This window comes from Gopherus flavomarginatus, chromosome 11 (genome assembly GCF_025201925.1).
Source record: "Gopherus flavomarginatus isolate rGopFla2 chromosome 11, rGopFla2.mat.asm, whole genome shotgun sequence".
In the NCBI taxonomy this organism is placed as follows: Eukaryota; Metazoa; Chordata; order Testudines; family Testudinidae; genus Gopherus; species Gopherus flavomarginatus.
The window spans coordinates 8,341,855-8,363,708 of NC_066627.1; the positions used below are offsets into that span (position 1 = coordinate 8,341,855).

At 50.3% G+C, this 21,854-nt stretch overlaps 2 non-coding genes across 2 annotated transcripts; one reads left to right on the forward strand and one right to left on the reverse strand.

Moving 5' to 3' along the window:
* The first annotated feature begins 2,213 nt into the window (after positions 1 to 2,213).
* On the forward strand, positions 2,214 to 2,287 carry TRNAT-AGU (transfer RNA threonine (anticodon AGU)). The gene has a single exon. It is a non-coding gene; the product is annotated as a tRNA-Thr (tRNA).
* A 6,589-nt stretch (positions 2,288 to 8,876) lies between these two features.
* Positions 8,877 to 8,958, reverse strand: TRNAA-AGC (transfer RNA alanine (anticodon AGC)). The gene has a single exon. It is a non-coding gene; the product is annotated as a tRNA-Ala (tRNA).
* Positions 8,959 to 21,854: the final 12,896 nt, after the last annotated feature.

Here is a 21,854-nt window from a genome sequence, read left to right on the forward strand (position 1 = left end):
CAGTTCTGCCTAGCCTGCTTGATGGCCCACTACGGACCATCAGCTATACAATCGACCCGTTGAGAGAAGGCAGGTACACCTTGTGACTCAGCAAGGTATGCAGGGACCTGCCTGTGGACAGAACTCAAAGGTTTTTCTATGCCACATGCTGGATAGAGTGTCCTTGGGACAAAGAAAGCAAAGACAACATGGCAAGAGACTATAAAAGGCTGATGCCTCGTCTCCATCTTGTCTTCAGTCCTGCTTCATACCTCTGGACGGACTTTGCTACAAACTGAAACTCTATACAAAGGACTGAATGACCCATCCCATCTGTGGATGGACTCCAGAGACTTGATGTGAACCTGCAGTTCATTCCATCACTGCTACAGGCCTGAACCAAGAGCTTTGCCATTACTTCATGTGAAAGATTAAAAATCTATTTGCTGTTTATATAGCAACCTGGTGCATGGATTGTGCCAGCTCTTTTCCAGACTCAAAGTCCAGAGTATGGTCAAGGATTAGAGGCCTACCAAATAGTGATAAGCTAAGAGAAAGCTGGGGTAAACAGAAAGCCTTGCTTGCTAAGATAGGCCTGGTCAGCAAATTGCCAGGTGTTGGAGCTAAGAACTAAAGAATTGTGTCTTATTCAGAGTTGCAGATTGAACAAAGAATCTCTGTTCCTGTTGTGTTTGTTTCTTCTGTAGGGAGACGTTCTTCCCACAGATCAAACCTTGAGTTTATGAAAAGTTGTCACATGTCAGTATAAGATATGTCATCCTTCCACGTCCCTTCCCAGCGACCAATACCTGCCTTTAGACACACAGAAAACAATCTTTATTGCCATATACTTTCACTGTTTCTTTGCTTATACCAAAGCCTTTTCCCACCAGCAGGGGCCTCTGTATGCACAGAACTCCTGGTAGCGTGATGGCTGCAGGCAGTGGAGAACTCTATTTGGCATCTCTTTGTCTGTTTTGTGGTCAACATCTGCAGTGGCTGTTAAAAGGCCTCTAGACAGTGATCTTTGGGAAGAGCTGGCTGAAGAGCTTTCCTACTAACCAGGAGAGCCTGGCTTGGCCTGCCAGTTCTTCTTGCTGAACCTAGTGTGTTTGTTGGCTCCCTTTTTGTATCTCTTTTCAGAAAAAGAAAAGACCTGTCAGCAGAATCCTTCTAAGTGCTTGTTCAAGACAGAGAGAGCCTTCCTTGCGGCTAAGTCTTGGTCTCACCACTGTGGCGCCTCTTGCTGGCCATCCTGAGAATCAGTTCTGGTTCACCAGTGCACCATCATCTAGTGGCATCTGGCTACATCTGTTCTATCATTAGGACCCATGTCGCTCTCAGGACTTCAGTGTCCTCTTATGGACACAGCCCTCTGGCTGTGCCCCACTCAGTTCTCTCCCCTCTTCCCGGGGGCAGCTGTTCTCTACCCAGACACTTGCCTCAGTGGCCGGCTGCAGTCCAGGGTATATCCACCTGTGTCAGCCACCTGTGTCAGTGGCTACGGAGGCAAAAGTGGTGAACCTCCAACCCTGCATCTGTTTCCCTGGACCACTTCCCCACAGCCCCAGCACCTTCCTCTGCCTTTGTATCAGGGCCTCAGTCTGGCAGTACTCAGCCAGAAGGTCACTCATGCTCCCCTTACCCACCCAGCACTACTCTGATCATGGTGCCTGCCCTTGCCCTTGCCCTTGCCCTTGCCCTTGCCCTTGCCCTTGCCCTTGCCCTTGCCCAGCCAAACCTCCCTTCTCAAACTCCAAGCAGTGACTGACTCTTGCTGTGCTGAGCAGCCCTTTATATATGGGCTGCTCCAGCAAGCGTTCTCCTGATTGGCTCTCCCAATAAGCCCTTTCCTGATAGGCCGGGTTATGTGCAGCCTCTGCAAGGCTGCCTTAATCGTTCTCCTGCTTGGTTGGGGGCAGACACTTCCCCACACTTGGAAAATGGCAAATGAGAAGTTTAGAGCTGGTGGAAAGGTTACCATAACTGAGAACTGAGCCAAGGTTGCTTTAACTGAAACACAGATCACTAACCGCTATATGATCACAGTGGCTGGTGGGAGAAACACATGTTAGAAGCCCTCTGTCATCTCAGCTGTGGCTTTCTGTGCACGGAGAGCCAAACACCTCAAGGTCTGCAGGTCCTGAGGGAAATGTGGAACATCTGTACTTTAGAATTTGCAGGTGTTGTCCTGGACCATCAAAGGGAACAGTTGCAAACATTTTCTTGAGGCAGGCACCATGGCTTAGCTGGTTAAAGCACCTGTCTAGTAAACAGGAGATCTTGGGTTCAATTCCCAGTGATGCCTTGGTGTATGGCTTTTGTCTCCTCTGCTCACATTTTCCTGTGTCTTCCTAGGAAACAGAAGAGACCTCCCTTGGTATCCAAGTCATTGCTTGCTAAGGAAAAGGCTTCTTTGTAGAGAAGCATTGGAAAGAATCAAATCACATGCCTGGAGTTGATGAAAAGGCTGCTGTGACTGGCATTAGCATGGTGGTTGCTTTGACTGCAATAGCTGCAACATGAGAGCCTGCGCCACACGTCCTTGTGATTCACTGGGGATGTCCACACGCAGATGTCATGTCACCTTCCTTTTGATAGTCACTGATGAAAAATGGAGCAGTTGGGAGAAAAGTCCCAGAGAGTGGCACCGTGGCTAAGCTGGCTGACTCACCTGCCAGGTAAAGTGGAGTTAGGGATGCAGCACCCAGTGGTGCCTTGCCAAATGTGTCCACTCTTCCCATCTTTTGGTCAATCTTCTGAGGAAACAGAGAAGACTGCCTCTGCCTTGCAATGCAAATGCTTCCAAAAGAAACCGGTCGTTTTTTCTGACAAGTGTTGGAAGGAGGCACCTAAGAAATGTGGAGACAAGGAAAAGGTCATCGTAACTCAACTTGCATCCATGGCTCTTGGGGCCACAACGCAGAGCACTAAGCACTGTATGACCACAGCAAAATCTAAACTTTACACCTTATTACACTAAGCAGTAGTTAGGTCAAGCATTTTTCTCACCCCACTGGATGTTACCCTCCTTAATACATAGAATTCCTCCCTTCATTTTCTCAGGATTCCTGCTGCTTCCAACATAGGTGGGGGAGGACAAAGGCAAAAACATGATGCCACAGTCTCTTATTTTATATCCTTAGTTCAAGTGTCTAGAAGACACTTGCCCAGACATGTCCGGGTGGGCTCTGCTGAGTCACTAGGTTGGGGAATCCTCCTGGTGTGGGCTTGTGCAACTGAGTCATAGACTTGAGCAGTCCCCACAGGGTTGTGTTTGGGCATCTGTCATTGAATTGGAAATCCCTTAGTTACAATTCCTCTGCTGATTCATGGTTGTTGAACTCCCTCCTTGGCAGGGGTCACTAGCAAAATTATAGCATATTTCAGTAACAACCATAGAGCAAAATGCATAACTTCATACACCCTCATGCTATACATATTTGGACAGACTAACTGATTTCAGCAGATCATGACTTTTCATGTGATAACTTACATGGAATGGTTTGTATGACATATCACAGCCATATATGAATGATGAATATGTGAGCTACAGGGGCTATCTTGAGGTACATCATGTCACAAAAGCCTCCAGAGACTGGTCTTTGGGAAGAGCTGGCTGAAGAGCCTTCTGAGTAACTGAGAGATCCTGGCTTGGCTGGCCACTTTGTGCTTATGAATTAAACTTGTCCGCTGGGCTCCCTTTTTTGGTGTCTCTTTCACATAAACAGAGCAGAAGTTCTTGGCCAATCCTTGACAGTGCTTGTTCAAGACACAGAGAGCCTTTGTGCTGGGGCAGGGGTAAGGGTGGAGGAGGTGGTCGGAGGGGGTGCTTGCCTCGGGCATCACAGCTCCCAAAGTGACAGGCACACACTCCCCTCCTGCAATGGCTTCTAGGCAGTGGGATCTGGGGGCGGGTCAGCTATGGAGTTTTCACTCAGGGTAGCAGGGATATGCCAGCTGCTTCCAGGAGCAGTGCAGCATGAAGGGAGGGGGCAGAGTGGGCAGGGAGCTGCCTTAGCGCTGCTGGCACATCTCCGTGCATTGCTTGGGGAGGCATCAGGTCTCTGTGGGCTGCCTGAGGCGGGGCAGTGCCTGAGGGGGCTCAGGCCCCCCTTTGCCTCCTCTCTCCAGGCTCCTTGCCCGTTTTGCCGGCTGACAGGGATTTTAGGGTGCAGCAGCGCAGGGAGCAGGAAGGGCGAACCACAGTGGCTGCCTCCCCTAGAAGTATTTGCAGTCAGGATTTCCCCCAACAGTGCCCCACAGGGGTCCAGGGTCAGCTCCAGCACAGGCCACACAGGAAGGCTTAATGCTCGAGCTACAGCACATGCTGGGCAGGCTTGAGGCTGGGCTCCCCATGGCAGGAGAGAAGATGAAGACTCGGCCCCTGGAGGGGCAGGCTGGGCTTCCTGGATCCCATTTGCTCACAGCCAGGGCCCTGCCCCCACTCCTAAGTCGTCCATCGTGCCCCCAGGTCAGCCAGAATGGAGCAGCAGTTTTTACTGCACCAAGTCCACTTATGGCTTACAGGCAACTCCCAGACTCACCACAGCCCACCATCTTGGCCAGAAAGGAGCCTACTCAGCCTCACCATTGCTTCTTTTCCTTCCACCCAGAACCCCGCTTCTCCTGGGCTGTAAGGATCCATCCCTGGGATGCCAACAGGCAGCCACAGGGGTCTATCTCCCAACAGCCAACCGCACCTCCATTGGTTTGGCCCTCAGAAGGGCAGGCGGTGGTTTCCTGGATCCCAGTTGCTCACAGCCAGCCCAGCCTCCACCTCTAAAACCATCAGTCATGCCCCCAGGTTGGCCATAAAGGAGCAGCCATTCTCCACTTGGACTCAGCTTTGCTTGTTTTCCTTTGACCCAGAACCCCCCTTCTTCTCCTGGGCTGCAAGTAGCCATCCCTGGGAAGCCAAGAGGCAGGCACAGGATTCTGCCTCCCAGCAGCCAACCACACCTCCCCATGCTTTGCAGAATGAATGATGGTGTTTTACTAACCCCACTTAGCCACAATGATGTGCTTAGTTTCTGCCCTGCCTTTCTCAGCTTGACTTTCCTCTTTTGCCCCGTTCCTGCCTCACTTCCTCCTTTGGCAAATCACGCAAAGGAGGCCAGCAGGAAGAGCCGGCATCCACCAGCCAATCTCCAAGAGCAGAGGAAGCCAAGCTACAAGCCTCTGAAAGGTAACATGCCTAACTCCTCTAGGTTCTCCAGCCTGACACCAAGGTGCTTTCTCCACTGCTGTCAGCACCTTCTGTCATGCAGGGGTTGGAGTTATCCCAGGGACAGGCCAATAGGAGAAGGAGGAGCACCTTCCTGAACAGCAAGGGGATCTGGGAAAAGGAAGCCAGCTTGTTTCTGCCTGGCTTTGAACCAGGGACCTTTTACATGTTAGACAAATGTGATAACCACTACACTACAGAAACTCCATCTGCTTAGCTGTTGCTCACCCTGCCACAGACCGATGGACAAACCTAGAGAAAGTGGTGGCAGCCCTTCAATAGGTCAGCTGGCAGAGCAGAGGACTGGAGCCGGCACTCAGGAAGTCGTCCTTACCTTGCCCGTGTGACTCCAGCTTGAGGGAGAGCTTCTTCTTCTTCTCCTTGCTGACAAAGAGCAAGAGAAGAATGAAAGGTCAGGTGGGCCAACTCGGTGCAGAAGCCCATGCTGTCTTTTCCTGCTGCATAGCCTGAAATGAGGGACTTGTGGCAGTTAAAGGAACTGCTGCACCTTTCAGAAAACATCCCACCTGTGCACAAAGCTGGATAGAATAGCCTGCTAGTCTAGCACTCTCCCAACTGAACTACTTCAGCAGCTGCTAGGTTTTTTTTTGGCTCATTAAACCACATCTTCAGTCACTGATGGCCAATGAGAGAGCGACATCGCTTGCTATTTTAGCACTTGAAAATGCCATTGGCCAATCTTTGGATCTCTTTAATGCTGCGCTTCAGTTCATGGGGGAAAGGTGAGAGAAGCCACCTTTCAACTAAAGGCCTGGGGTTAACATCCTAACGCTGTCTCCTACTGTAACACTATTTAATCCTGGCCAGCCCTGTGCTGGTGACAGTTCCATTTCTAGATGTTAGTACATTTCAGTTACGGTTAAAATTAAAAAGTTTCTATATGCTTACAGAAAATGCGTTTGTTTTATTTGCTTATATATGGCATGAATAAATCCAGGTTTACAGAACCTAGCCTGCAAATTTAGCATCTTATATGACAGAGAAAATCATGCATCGAAATTGTGCATTGAAATCATGAACTGAGCTACAAATGCAATGAAAAATAAGATACTTAAAATTTTAACATATGGGGGGGCACCGAAGACATGTCTTGCCTGGGGTACCACTTGGTCTAGGTCAGACCCTGTCAGGGAGAACAGGAATTAGTGTCACATGCCTATTTTCAGGCTGTAATCTGTGGGCACACTGCTCTGCGGGAGGGATCATGGTAGCCCAGACTCAGGACTGGAACAGGCCCCTGATTGAGGGGGTGGCTGCATGGTTTACAGCGCTCTGATGTCTCAGACAATGTGTCTCTCCCAAAGCCTCAGATCTGCGTCCCCAGAAGGCTCCTGCGCTGCCTCCGCTCCTTTCACCTTCTACAGCAAGGAGCAGCAGCAAGGGGCAGGGATGAGCCATAGGCACTAGGTGGGGGGCAGAGGCTTCAGGAGCCCAGAGTGTTTGCCAGCCTGGGCATTTTGGCTGAGACATCAGGGACACATTGTGAGGCAGAATCCCAGGCATCTGTATGAAAGGAGCATAGGGACTTAAGAGCAGCCAGACTGGGTCAAACTGGGTCCATTTTGTCCAGTGTCCTCTCTTCCCATAGCGGCCAAAGCCAGGTGCCTCAGAGGGAATGAACAGAACAGGTAATCATCAAGTGATCTATCCCCTGTCACCCGCTCCCAGCAAACAGAGACTAGGGACACCTTCCCTGCCCATCCTGGCTCAGAGCATGTCCTCCATGAATCGATTTAGCTCTTTTTTTGAGCCCTGTTATAGTCTTGACCTTCACAACATCCTCCGGCAAGGAGTTCCGCAGGTTGACTGTGCATTGTGTGAAAAAATACTTCCTTTTGTTTGTTTTAAACGTGCTGCCCATTAATTTCATTTGGTGACCCCTCGTTCTTGTGTTATGAGAAGGAATAAGTAATACTTCCTTATTTACTTTCTCCACACCAGCCATGATTTTATAGACCTTTATCATATCCCTCCTTAGTCATCTTTTCTCCAAGCCAAAATGTCCCAGTCTTATTATTCTCTTCCCATATGGCAAACACTCCATACCCGTTTCTGAACCTTTTCCAATTCCAATACATCTTTTCTGAGATGAGGTGACCATATCTGCATGCAGCATTCAAGATGTGGGCGTACCATGGATTTATACAGCGGCAATAAGATTTTCTCTCTTATTTTCTATCCCTTTCTCAATGATTCCCAACATTCTGTTTGCTTTTTGCTGGCCGCTGCACATTGAGTGGATGTTTGCAGAGAACTATCCACAGTGACTCCAAGATCTCTCACTTGAGTGGCAACAGCTATTTGACATCCCATCGTTTTATATGTAGGGTTGGGATTATGTTTGCCAATGTGCATCACTTTGCATTTATCAACATTGAATTTCATCTGCCATTTTGTTGCCCTTTCACTCAGTTTTGTGAAATCTCTTTTTAGCTCCTCACAGGCTGCTTCGCACTTAACTATCCTCTGTAGTTTGGGATCATCTGCAAATTTTATCACCTCGCTGTTTAGCAGATCGTTTATCAATATGTTGAATAGTCGCAGTACAGACACCACTAGTTACCTGTTTGCATCCTGAAAACTGGCCATTTAGTCCTACCCTTTGTTTCCTAGCTTTTAACCAGTTATTGATCCAGGTGAGGACCTTCCAGAGGTGAAAGTAAGCTGCTCCGGTCCGGTATGGGGTACCGGCAAGAGTGGTTACGCTGTGCTAGCCCGGCCCAGGTTCCCCAAGCTGGTGATTTAAAGGGCCCAGGGCTCCCTGCAGAGGCCAGAGCCCCGGGCCCTTTAAATAGCTGCCTGAGCCCCCCTGCCGGAGCCCTGGGGAGCAAATCACTGCCGTGGAACGCTGCTCTCTCCCGCGCCACGAACACAGAGCAGGGGCGACGGGAGCTTCCTTACAGTGTGTGTGGGGGCACTGTTGTCTGAACGGTGGTGCTCCCATGACACCCCTTCCCCAGGGACCCACATTCACACCACCCCTCCCCCGAGGCCACACCCACAGAACGCCTCTTCCCCCCAAGACTCCACCCTTCCCCCCACTCCATCATTTGTCCTAACAGCCAGTAAAGAGTGGTGGGGCCATGGCCCTCTAACCCCCTTGTTCCAGCACCCCTGACACAGAGCTAAGCAGGCAGCAGTGTGTGTGTGTCACAGAGGCTGCTGTGCTGAGCTGAGCCAGTGAGGGAAACACACAGGCTGATGTTGGGGCTGTCCCCTTCCCCAGGACTGGTTGCTTGCAGCAGCTGTCTAAACTTAGAGACAGTGTGCCCACACACTCTTCCCCAACACACACACTATCCCACCAGGCACATTGCAGTTGAAAAGCAGCAGGCAATCTAGTAGGATTCCCATGGAACAATGGGATAGAGAAACCTGCATCATGTGATGCTGTACCAGCCTGTGAGGCTTTGCAAACCCTTCCCAAAGGGCCCACAGCCAGTTGCACAGCTACCCACAACGCACTGTTTTCTGTGGCCATCCAAGAATCTAGCCTGGATGTGCTCTGGTGACACAAGGGGGCATAGTGTGGACATGCAACAGCTGTTTAATTGAAACACTTTAAAGCCACATTACCCAAGAGTGTAGAGACAGCTTGAGAGTGAGACGAGACCCAGCTCTGCTGAAACTGAAGAACCACAACTTCCTCTGTAGTTGACAGGACTTGAACCAGCGCAGGGAGACCCCAATGGATTGCTAGCCCATCACCTTAACCACTCGGCCACAACTACTTGCTTGAGATGGGTTTCTCACTACACTCCAGTTCTGTTCTCACTGAGTGATCAATTCCAATTGTTCCCTCAGACCAGCTTCCACAACACACACACTGCTGTGCCATTGTGTAAGTGTGTCCCTGGCTGAACTGCAAGAATTCCTGCTCATTTCCCTTCTGGCTGGAGCATGAGGAGAGTGTGTTTGTGGTCAATGACGTTCCTGTAGATTGTTGTCCATTTCCTGCCTTGATCATTCAGACAGTTCCTTTACCATCCTATCCCCAGCACATCAGGGATTGCAATAGCAGGGGGCAGGTTTTCTCTGGGGCACTGAGCTTTGCCAGGGGGTTGGTGGCTCCTTTCTTTCCTCACCCTGGAGTAAACTCAGCTTTTTATTCCATCCTTGATGTTTCAAGGAATAACAAGAGATGACCGAGGAAAGAGGTGGACAGGGTGGGTCTCAGGTGAGGGGCAGAGAGGTGCAAGTGGTGGGCAGGGCCGGTCTTATAGGTGGGGCAAAGAGGTGTGGGTGGTGGACAGGGCAGGTCAGGGGAGGGGATAGAGAGGTGTGAGTGCTGGGCAAGGTGGGTCTCAGGAGAGGCAGAGAGGTGTGAGTCCTGGGCAGGGTGAGTCTCAGGGGAAGGGCAGAGAGGTGGGGGCAGCATACAGACCTTAGGGGCGGGGGTGGAGAGACAGAAGGAGGCCTTCGGGGAGGAGAGGAGCAAGCAAAAGGTGGACTAGCAGGCCTCAGCCAAAGAGAAAGAGCAGGAGTGGGAAGTGGCCAAATGGGAGTGAGAGCAGAGCACAGGTGGGGCTTCAGAGGGAGGAGAATGAGTCAAGGAGGTGGAGTGGACAGAACTGCCCAGAGGATTCAGGGGGCCTGAGGCAAAACAATTTTGGGTGCCCCTTCCATAAAAAAAAGTTGCAATACTATAGAATACTATATTCTCATGGGATCCCTGCAGGGCCTGGGGTAAATTGCCCCACTTGCCCCCCCCTCTGGGTGACCGTGCCCTCAGCCTCTCCTCGTAAGTCCCCTGCCCCCTAATCATTTTTGTTGCCCTCCCCTAGACTCTCTCCAATTTGTTTCTGTAGTGGGAGGGCAAAAACTGGACACAATGCTCCAGATGTGGCCTCACCAGTGCCGAATAGAGGGGAATAATCACTTCTCTCGATCTATTGAAAATGCTCCTACTAATCCAGCCCAATACGACCAGTTACCCATATTGAATGCAGACCCAGCAATATTTGATAAATTGGTTACTGTCCATTCAGGAGGTTCTTTCCTACCTATTCATATAGAATGAAGATGCTCTAAGCAGAGGGGAGAGAGCTGTCCCATCCGTGTAGTTAATCCATCTCCCCAAGAGGTGGTAGCTATGTCACTGGGGGAAGCTATGTGGGTGGGTGTGCAAGCTGTGGTGTCTCCATGTATCTATAAGTTTAATGAAACCCCTTTTTTAAAAGCACTGTGGTCTGGGAAGAGAACAGGAGATCTCTGAGGCAGGGCCTGTCCTTCAAAATCTTTAAGATCACCGATTTACCCCCACAGCAGCCATGGGGGTGTAACTCAGTAGTAGAGTGTTTGACTGAAAATCAAAGGGTCTTTGGTTCAAGTCCCTTTGCCACCTTATAAACTTCTTCCTTCAACAAAAATAATTGCATTTCCATTATCTTGAGAAGTTCCACTGAATAGGGATCCCTGAAATGAATGGAAAACTCAATATTTTCCTGTGCAAATGCATAAAAACCTAGCAAACATGTGACTCCACTGAAATCAGTTCCAATCCTCTAAAGGATTAAAGAATCCTTACTGAGGCTGCAGGAAAAAAAATCCCAATGTGTAGAAAGAATAGTATATATGGCAGGCGACCAGCTTGGCTTAACAGTGAAATCCTTGCTGATCTTAAACGCAAAAAAGAAGCTTCCAAGAAGTGGAAGATTGGACAAATGACCAGGGAGGAGTATAAAAATATTGCTCAGGCATCCAGGAGTGAAATCAGGAAGGCCAAATCACACTTGGAGTTGCAGCTAGCAAGAGATGTTAAGAGTAACAAGAAGGCTTTCTTCAGGTATGTTAGTAACATGAAGAAAGTCAAGGAAAGTGTGGGCCCCTTACTGAATGAGGGAGGTAACTTAGTGGACAGAGGATGTGGAAAAAGCAAATGTACTCAATGATTTTTTTGCCTCTGTCTTCACAAACAAGGTCAGCTCCCAGACTGCTGCACTGGGCAGCACAGCATGGGGAGAAGGTGACCAGCCCTCTGTGGAGAAAGAAGTGGTTTGGGACTATTTAGAAAAACTGGAGACGAGCACATGTCCATGGGGCTGGATGCGCTGCATCTGAGGGTGTTAAAGGAGTTGGCGGATGTGATTGCAGAGCCATTGGCCATTATCTTTGAAAACTCATGGAGATTGGGGGAGGTCCTGGATGACTGGAAAAAGGCTACTGTAGTGCCCATCTTTAAAAAAGGGGAGAAGGAGGATCCGGGGAACTACAGGCTAGTCAGTCTCACCTCACTCCCTGGAAAAATCATGGAGCAGGTCCTCAAGGAATCACTTCTGAAGCACTTAGAGGAGAGGAAAGTGATCAGGAACAGTCAGCATGGATTCACCAAGGGCAAGTCATGCCTGACTAACCTAATTACCTTCTATGAGGAGATAACTGGCTCTGTGGATGAGGGGAAAGCAGTGGTTGTGTTGTTCCTTGACTTTAGCAAAGCTTTTGATACGATCTCCCATAGTATTCTTGCCAGCAAGTTAGAGAAGTGTGGGCTGGATGAATGGACTGTAAGGTGGATAGAAAGCTGGCTAGATCGTCAGGCTCAACGGGTAGTGATCAACGGCTCCATGTCTAGTTGGCAGCCGGTTTCAAGCACAGTGCCCCAAGGGTCGGTCCTGGGGTTGGTTTTGTTCAATATCTTCATTGATGATCTGGAGGATGGTGTGGATTGCACCCTCAACAAGTTTGCAGATGACACTAAGCTGGGAGGAGTGGTAGATACACTGGAGGGTAGGGATAGGATACAGAAGGACCTAGACAAATTAGAGGACTGGGCCAAAAGAAACCTGATGAGGTTCAACAAGGACAAGTGCTGAGTCCTGCACTTAGGACGGAAGAATCCCATTCACTGTTACAGACTAGGGACCAAATGGCTAGGAAGCAGTTCTGCAGAAAAGGACCTAGGGGTTACACTAGACGAGAAGCTGGCTATGAGTCAACAGTGTGCCCTTGTTGCCAAGAAGGCTAATGGCATTCTGGGCTGTATAAGTAGGGGCATTGCCAGCAGATCGAGGGATGTGATCATTCCTCTCTATTCGGCATTGGTGAAGCCTCATCTGGTGTACTGTGTCCAGTTTGGGGCCCGACACTACAAGAAGGATGTGGAAAAATTGGAAACAGTCCAGCAGAGGGCAACAAAAATGATCAGGGGTCTGAAGCGCATGACTAATGAGGAAAGGCTAAGGGAACTGGGCTTGTTTAGTCTGCAGAAGAGAAGACTGAGGGGGGATTTGATAGCTGCTTTTAAGTACCTGAAAGGGGGTTCCAAAGAGGATGGATCTAGACTGTTCTCAGTGGTAGCAGATGAGAGAACAAGGAGTAATGGTCTCAAGTTGCAGTGGGGGAGGTATAGGCTGGATATTAGGAAAAAACTTTTTCACTAGGAGGGTGGTGAAGCACTGGAATGGGATAGCTAGGGAGGTGGTGGAATCTCCTTCCTTAGAGGTTTTTAAGGTCAGGCTTGACAAAGCCCTGGCTGGGATGATTTAGTTGGGGATTGGTCCTGCTTTGAGCAGTGGATTGGACTAGATGACTTCCTGAGGTTCCTTCCAACCCTAATATTCTATGATTATATGATTAGATGCTCTAATGGTCTCTTCTGGCCATAAAGTCGACTAATTTCTGAAAAACGGAGCGTAGCATTGGGAGCAGCATCTGATGTTTTACTGTCTAGCCGGCTTGCTGCCTAGAACGAACACTCCTTGAGTGGGGTGATCCACAGGGAGTAGCTCAAACCTCCAAAGTGCCTGGCCTGGGGCAGGACATTAGCACAGCAAGGGAGGGGTGTGGCAGTGACATCAAAAAGGGCTTTTGCAGGACCTCAGAATATTGGTCAAAGGAGATAGGGACGTAGTGACCTCACAGAGAGATGCTGACATCAGCCAGGCAGGACAGGGGCGAGGGGCCAGGGAAACCTCAGAGACCCCTGTGGCTTTGCGTCAGCAAGTCTCCTTCTCCAGGTCTCTCCTTGAGGACTGATAAAGTATTCGGGTTCACAGATGTGAGCACCAGGAGGAACCTCTTTCGAATTTTCTCCTTCCCTTGTAGTGATTTTACTAGAAAACAGCCGTTCCTGTTTAGAAGGTAAGAGCCTTCTGGAGGTTTGAAACCTGTTCAGTCTGATCCATCTGGTGAGAGTTGAATTCTAGGCATAGAAAACATGAGCTTAAGGAGGCAGAATTTTATTGCGCACCTGGGATTTTGTCCCTTAGAATCAGTGGGGACATAAGGGTTTGTCCTTTTTGTTTCAGCTTTTCCTCCATCCATCCTTCCCTCCTTTCTCTTCTTCTCTTGCTTCTTTTCTCCTTTTTTCTATTCCCCTCTCAACACCAACAGGTGTGCTTGTGTGTGTGTGTGTGTTGCGGGGGAGTGATCTGCAGCTCCCACTGTGAGAGATCCACCCAAAAATGTGGGACTGAAATAGTGCTCGAAGAGTAATCCCCACAGGTGACCTAGGCCATCCTTTGTATTCTCTGGTAAGAATCCTCAGCCTCCCATCCCCAGTCTCTATCCTGATTGGCTGAGCAGGGGTTATTGACAGGGAGGAAACTCAGGTCCTAGTTGTTCTTTTTTAAGACCAAGGAAATAAGTCAGAACCAGTTCTATGTTTGACAAATTTTGTTGCTTCTCTGCATTAATTGTCTCTGAGCAATTGATGATTCTCTCTAACATTGCAGTTCTCCTCAAATACTTGCTGAATAATTACTGTGCACTGTTGTTGGTCTGAAGCTCATCTGAGAACACATTATTCAGGTCATTCAATGTCTGAAATTCAAGATCTGATGGTTAGTTTGAAAATTAGGGCTCTTGGGTCCTATTCCCAACCCTGCCACTGCCTGCCTGTGTGACCTAAGACAAGTCAATTCTCCTTTCTCAGCCTTAGCTTCTCCCTCTTTCAAGTAGGGATAATAATGATCCACTCTTACCTACCTCATGGTGGATGGAGGATGGGGATCCATTGGAGAGTGTCACTAGGAGTAGTGCATAATATGAGGTGTCCCATCACGTTTACTCAGAGCAGATTATGACATAATAGATTAGCGGAAACAGTCTTTTTTATTTGTATTTTTTTATTTTGGAATTGTTAAGAGCAGCAACGACTTAGCTCAGACTGAAGCATCTTATCTAATTTTCAAGATCTAAGTGTCTCCTCCTTGTGTGTGATGACACAATTTAACACACTATGATAAACAGGAGATGCTTTTGTTCTGCAACAAAATCTTTTTGCAAAGAACTTCCATCTCACTTATGATTCTGAGAAACAAACTGGTTTAGTCTGAATGGGATTTTCGGACAGAAATGGTTGGAATGAAGTTTTCCCACCATCTCAATTCCTGAGCTCTATCCCTGCCTCTGAGGGGATTTGTTGTCTATTAGAACAGGAGTCTGACTGGTGGCTTCTCTTTCTGGCTCTGCCACCGCCTTGCTGTGTAGACCCTTGGGTAGGTCACCTCCCTTCTCTGTACCTCAGGCTCCTCCCATTTGTCCAATGGGAACAGGGACAGTTCTCGAATTCTGGGCAGTTGTGAGCCTGAGTGAGAGAAGGGGTGTTGAAGCCCTCTGTGAAGAAGAAAGGGGAGTTTCATGGTGTTTTAGCACCAAGGAATTCTAAAGTTTGCTAAATGTCTAGTCTGTGGAAACAAGAAATGGTCGGGGCCAAACTTTCTAACCACTGCCTTTTTAAAGCCCTTTCAAGGATGTGAGTCCCTATCTTTTAGGTACCTGGGGTTCTTTGCCAGCAGGAGAGAAGAGGTTCCTGCCTCCGTTTTTGTGGCCTTAACAAACCAGGTGTTGTGCCCCAGTTCTCGTCTGAGATCCCTGAAAAAGAACATCTTCCCATCCATGAACAAGACAGGACCTATCTTTCAAAGGGGAACAAACAGACCCCTGGGACTTACAGACTAGCTAGCCTGACTGCCATAGCTGGAGAGATACTGGAATACATTCTTAAACACTCAGTTTGTCAGCAGCACCTACAGGATAATTTGGTTCTTACGACTAGTGAGCATGGATTTGTCAAGAACAAATCATTCCAAACCGATCCTCTTTCCTTCCTCGGCAGGGTTCCGGGCCTGGTGGAGGTGGGTAAACAGTAGATGGGATCTAGCTTGCAGTTACTAAGGCTTTTGACACTGTCCCGTAGGACATTCTCACAAGTGAACGAGAGAAATGCAGTCCAGCTGCAATCAGTGTAATGTGGATGCAGAGCTGGTTGAAAGCCCAGACTCCAGGAGCCCTTCTCCATATTTGGCTGTCCAATGGAGAGGGGGTACCTAGTGGGTCTGGCAGGCATCAGTCCGGAGTCCGGTACTATTCAATATTTTCATGAATGATTAGGAAAATGCAGTGGAGACCATGCTTCTAAAATTTGCAACTGACACCAATCACTTTGGAGCACAGGATTGAAATTCAAAACGTCCTTAACAAACTGGAGACTTGGTCTTCTTGAGACAAACTCCATGGCTGGGCCCCTCTCTCTACACTGGGCTGAAGTGAAACCCCAGAGCCAAACACTCCTCCTGGGCAGTGCACTCCGACCTTGAATGGTCAGATGCTGCTTAGCACTGTCAGAGCAACTTTTGCTGGGAGATTCTCCCAGCACTTTCCAATAGCGGGAAAGTATGAAATCCCCATTTGACTGCTGGGGACAGAGCCCTAGAGTGGGGAGCAACTTTCCCAAAGTCCCCCAGGAAAAGGAAAAGAACCAGCTGTTTAACCAATAGGAAACCCAGCAATGGAACTCAGGAGTCATGGGGGTGTGCTAGGGTGACCAGATGTCCTTATTTTATAGGGACATTCCGAATTTTGGGGTCTTTTTCTTATCTAGGATCCTATTACCTCCCACCCCCTGTCCCAATTTTTCACACTTGCTTTCTGGTCACCCTAGAGTGTGCACATGTGTGGGTCCCAGCTGCTCCCTGCCCCCCTCATTGAAGCAGAAGTAAAGGGTTACTGCCCTGGGTACTGCAGGGCACCAGTGTACATGGGGCTGGCTGGAGGTACGGTCTGGCTGCAGGCAGGATAAGGGGTGTGGGGCTGGCTGGCTTCAGGCAGGGGGGTGCATCGGGTTGGCTGGAGACAGGGCAGGAGATGCAGGGCTGGCTGTAGACAGGGGGTGCAGGGCTGGTGCAGGCTGGGTGTGTGGGGGGGCTGGTTGGCTTTGGGCAAGGCCACAGCGGGGTCAGCAGGAGATGGCTGGAGACAGGGCCGGGGGTTTGTCAGGGGCTTGCTGCAGGGCTGGCTGCAAGTAGGGCAGGGAGGATGTGGCTTGTGTGGGGCAGGGCAGAAGGTGCAGGGCTGTCTGGAGACAGAGGCTGGCTGCGGGCAGGGCAGGGCAGGTGGTGCAGGGCTGGCTGCAGGCAGGGCATGGGGCAGAGCCGGTGCAAGGATGTTTCACTCCCTAGGCGAAACTTCCACCTTGCACCCTTCCCCCCTGCGCCCCCACCCTGAGGTGCCCCACCCATGGCAGCTCCCCCCCTCCACCCTGAGGCTCCCCTCTTGTGGCAACTCCCCCGCTCTGCCCTGCGGCACCCCCCCTCGCCCCAGCTCACCCCTGCTCCAAGCACGAGCACCCTGAGCACACCGTGGCCGCTTCACTTCTCCTGCCTCCCAGGCTTGTGGCGCCAAAGCCTGCCAGGCAGTCAAGCACCCTCCTCTGAGCCACAGCAGCCCTGACAGTTGACAATAGAGGCATCTTAGCTCCTGAGTTCCTTCAATGTGTCCCCCTCCGGGGTCCAGCTCCGATCACCAGATACTCGGGGTATGTGTATACCACCTGCCGAATCGGTGGGCAGCGATCGATCCAGCGGGGGTCGATATATCGCGTCTAGTGTAGATGCAACACATTGAGTGCTCTCCCCTTGACTGCTGTACTCCAGCTCAGTGACAGACACAGGCAGAGTCTACGGGGAGCTGCAGCAGTCGACTCACCGCGACTGTGACATTATAAGTGTAATCTAATATCTCATTGAAAGGTGACAGGGCCAGAAAGAGTTAATTAACTCACCTCACTGACTGATCTGACCCATGGGTGAACCTTAAGAACTGGTTAGCAAGATATGTAAATGAACAGAGCTTTGAAATGCAAGTCTGTATTGTTAGAGATAGAAGGGGAGATGTTTGCTCCGGTCTTGTGATGTAAGCAAACAAGTCTTGTCTGTTGCTATAGTTTTAGTTCAAAGAGCAAAAAAGGAATATTACCATTAATCATGATACTTGAGTGAAATAGTATTATTGTCTATATGTCTCTTTGAAGGTTGTGGTAACCTGTATCTGAACTGTTTAATGAATAAATTACTCTGTACTAATTGCCAGGATGCTTGGAAGGAGAGTTAAGCCTATCGTCTTCTCAGGCCGAAAGGCTGCTGGAAATGTATAAGAAGCCTGGACACGATCCTTCTTCATCTCAGATCTGCTTTGGGTTTCAAGAGGGGGAAACCTTAAGCCACAAGGATTGAGATCCCCAGTCATTGACTGGAGCCACCCTGAATATGGAAATTGGACTATAACCTATGGACTATTTCTAAAAGAACTTTTGGCAACTACAAGCTCACCTCTACTATGTATCTGAACCTCAAGAATTGAATTCAGGTCGATATGTCTATTAATTTTTTAACCAACACTCTCTCTTTTTTTTTTCTAATGAATTTTAGTTTAGTTAATAAGAATTGGCTATAGCATGTATTTTAGGTAAGATATAAGTTATAATTGAACCTGGGTATGTAGCTGATCCTTTGGGATCGGAAGAATCTTTTCTTTAACATAATGAAGTAAGATTTTCAGGAATCATCATCATATCTGACAGGTATGTCTGGATGGAGGCCTGAGGCTGGGTACTTTAAGGGAACTGCGTGGTTTAAACTTCTAAATAACCAGTGAGGTACTACAGAAGCTGTTTTGTGCTGGTTGGATAAATCTAAGTATTGAAATAACCAGCAGTGTTTGGAATTTGTCTGCCCTGTTTTGTCTGCGGTTCATCCTCATTGAGTGATCTCAGCTGGCTCCCACGGGCAGCACCATCACACCTACATCCAGGCTGTAGGGATATGGGGGATCTTAGGGGCCTTGGGGTGCACAGATACCTACGTCCAGGCTGTAGCGGTCCCTGGGGGGCTTAGAGAGTTTTTTGGGGGGACAAAGATACCAATCTCCAGGCTCTAGGAGTCCCAGGGGGGCTTAGGGGGTTCGTGGGGGGCACATATTCATCCATCCAGGCTGTAGTGGTACCAGGGGGGCTTAGAGGGTTAGTGGGGGGCATAGATACCTAAGTCCAGGCTGGAGGCATCCTGGGAATCTTAGTGGATTTTTGGTGGCCCAAGATACCTATGTCCAGGCTGTACGGGTACCAGGGAGTCTTAGGGGTTTGAGTGGGCACAGATACGTATGTCAAGGCTGTATCAGTCCCGGGGGGGGGGGTTAGAGGTTTCGTGAGGGGCACAGATATCTCCGTCCAGATTGTAGATGTCCCGGGGGGTTTAGGGGAGTTGTGGGGGTACAAATACCTACGTCCAGGCTGTAGGGGTTCCTGGGGGGTTAGAGGGTTTCTGAGGGGCACATATACCTACATGCACACTGGAGTGTCCCCGGGGGCTTATTGAGTCCCTATAGGGCACAGATACAAATGTCCTGGCTGTATAGGTACCTGGGGGGCTTAGGGGGTTTGTGGGGGGCACCGATACCTAAGTTCAGGCTGGAGGGGTCTCTGAGGGTCTTAGGTATTTGGTGGGGGGCACAGATACCTACATCCAGGCTGCAGGGGTCCCGGAGGGGCTTAGGGTCTGTCACAGAATGTGGGGGAGTCCAGTCTTGCACCCCTCTTCCTGGGACTCACAGTGACTCTCAACCAGCCAGTAAAACAGAAAGTTTATTGGATAATAGGAGCGAAGGATACAGCAGAGCTTGAAGGCACAAGCAGGATCCCGCAATCAAGTCCCTCTGGGGCTTCAGGAAGCTTAGTTCCCAGTTTGGGATTCCCTGAATTCCAACCACCCAGCCCAAAACCGAAACTGAACTAACCCAACTCCCTCCAGCCGGCCCCTTCCTTGGTCCAGCCTCCCGGGTAAAGGTGCTGACCCCCTCCCCCCTGCCTAGCTCGAGTTACAGGCTTAGGTCCTGTCCCTCACCTAAAGTCACCCCCTGCTCTCCCATCCCCCACACAGACAGTCCCCACTCCATCACAGTAATGCACAGAGCATTTCCCTCATGGAGCAACAGTGACACCGTGTGGCCGTGCAGGCTAATGCACAGAACATTTCCCGCATGGAGCAACAGTGACACACGGTGGCCACCCAGGGAAACGCACAGAGCATTTCTCTCTTAGAAGAACTGCGACACCATGTTGCCACACAGGGTAATGCACAGAGTAGCACACCTATGTGGTTTGTCATGCATCTGACGAAGTGGGTATTCACCCATGAAAGCTCATGCTCCAAAACGTCTGTTAGTCTATAAGGTGCCACAGGATTCTTTGTTGCTTTTACATCTATGTAGAGGCTGTAGAGATCCCTGGGGAGCTTAGGGGTCGTGGGGGGCACAGATAGCTACCTCCAGGCTGGAGGCATTCCGGTGGGGATTAGGGGCCTCATGGGGGACACAAATATCTACGTCTGGGCTGGAGAGGGCCCTGGGGGTTTAGGGAGTTGGTGAGGGGCACAGAAACCTATGTATGGTCTGGAGGGGTCCCTGGGGGACTTAAGGGGTTGTCGTTCCACAGATACCTACGTCCCGGTTGAAGGGAGCCCTGGGGAGCTTAGGGGGTTTGTATGGCGTACACACACCTACAACCAGGCTGATGCGGGCCCTATGGATCTTAGGGGGTTTGTGGCCAGCAGAGGTACCTATGTCCAGGCTGGAGAAGTCCTGGGGAGGCCTTAGGGGGTTCCTAGAGGTCACAAATATCTACATCCAGGCTGGAGGGGTTCTGGGGGTATTAAGGAGTTGTGGGGGGCACAGATACCTATTTCGAGGCTGTAGGGGTCTCTGGGGGGCTTAGGAGGTTCGTGAGGGGCACAGATACTTATGTCCAGGCTGTAGGGGTTCCCTGGCGGGCTTCAGGGGGTTTGTGGGGGGCACAGATATCTAGGTCCAGGCTGTAGGGGTCCCTTGGGGGATCAGAGGTTTGGTGAGGGCCACAGATACCTAAGTCCAGGCTGCAGGGGTCCCAGAGGGGCTTAGGGGGTGTCACGGAGTGTGGTGGAATCTGGCCCTGCACCCCTCTTCCTGGGACACACAGTGACTCAGCCAGCCAGTAAAACAGATTTTTTTGGCCAACAGGAACGAAGGATACAGCAGAGCTTTTGGGCACAACCAGGACCCCTCAATCGAGTCCTTCTGGGGGTTCAGGAAGCTTAGTTCCCAGTTTGGGATTCCCTGCATTCCAACAACCCAGCTCCAAACCAAAACTGAACTAACTCCCTCCAGCCAGCCCCTTCCTTTGTTCAGCTTCCTGGGCAAAGGTGCTGACCCCTTCCCCCTGCCTAGCTTAAGTTACAGGCTTAGGTCCTGTCCCTCACCTAAAGTCACCCCCTGCTCTCCCATCCCCCACACAGACAGTCCCTACTCCATCACAGTAATGGCTAGAGCATTTCCCGCATGGAACAACAGTGACACCATGTGGCCACACAGGGTAATGCACAGAGCATCACACCTACGTAGAAGCTGTAGAGATCCCTGGGGGCTTAGGGGTCATGGGAGGTACAGATAGATACGTCCAGGCTGGAGGCATTCTGAGGGGCTTAAGGGGGTTCTTAGGGTCACAGATACATACGTCCAGGATGGTCGGGACTCTGGGGGAGTTAGGGGGGTTGTGGGGGGCATAGGTACTTGCGTCCAGGCTGTAGAGGTCCTGGTGGGGATTAAGGGCTTCCTGGAGGACACCAATATCTACGTCCGGGCTGGAGAGGTCCCTGGACGGCTTAGGGGTTGTGGTGAGCACAGTGATCCCTGGGGGTTTAGGAACTTGGTGAGGGGCACAGATACCTATGTATGTCCTGGAGGGGTCCCTGGGGGAGCTTAGTGGTATTGTAGGGGACACAGATACCTACATCCAGGCTATAGGGATTCTGGGGGGGCTTAGTTCATCGAGGGGGCACAGATACCTATATCCAGGCTGGAGGGGTCCCGGGGGGCTTAGGGGGGTTGTGGGGGGCACAGCTATGTACGTCCAGGCTGGAGAGGTTCCGGGGAGTATTAGGATTTTTTGTGGACAGCAGAGATACCTGTCTCCAGGCTCTAGGGGTCCCTGGGGGGCTTAGGGTTTTTTTGGGAGGCACAGATCACTATGTCCAGGTTGGAGTGGTTCCTGCAGGGTTTAGGGGGTTCCTGGGGGGCACAGATACCTAGGTCCATGCTGTAGGGGTCCCGGGGGGATTAGAGGGTTTCTGAGGGGTACAGATACATACGTTTAGGCTGTAGGGGTCCCTGGGAGGCTTAGGGGGTTTGTGGGGGGCAGCGATACCTAAGTCCAGGGAATAGGGCGTCCAGGGGGAATTAGTGTGTTAGGGGGGCACAGATACCTAGATCCAGGCTGGAGGGTTCCTGGTGGCGGGGGGTTTAGGCAGTTTGTGTTTGGCAAAGATACCTACCTCCAGGCTGGAGGGGTGTCTCGGCACTTAGGGATTGTGGGGGGGCACAG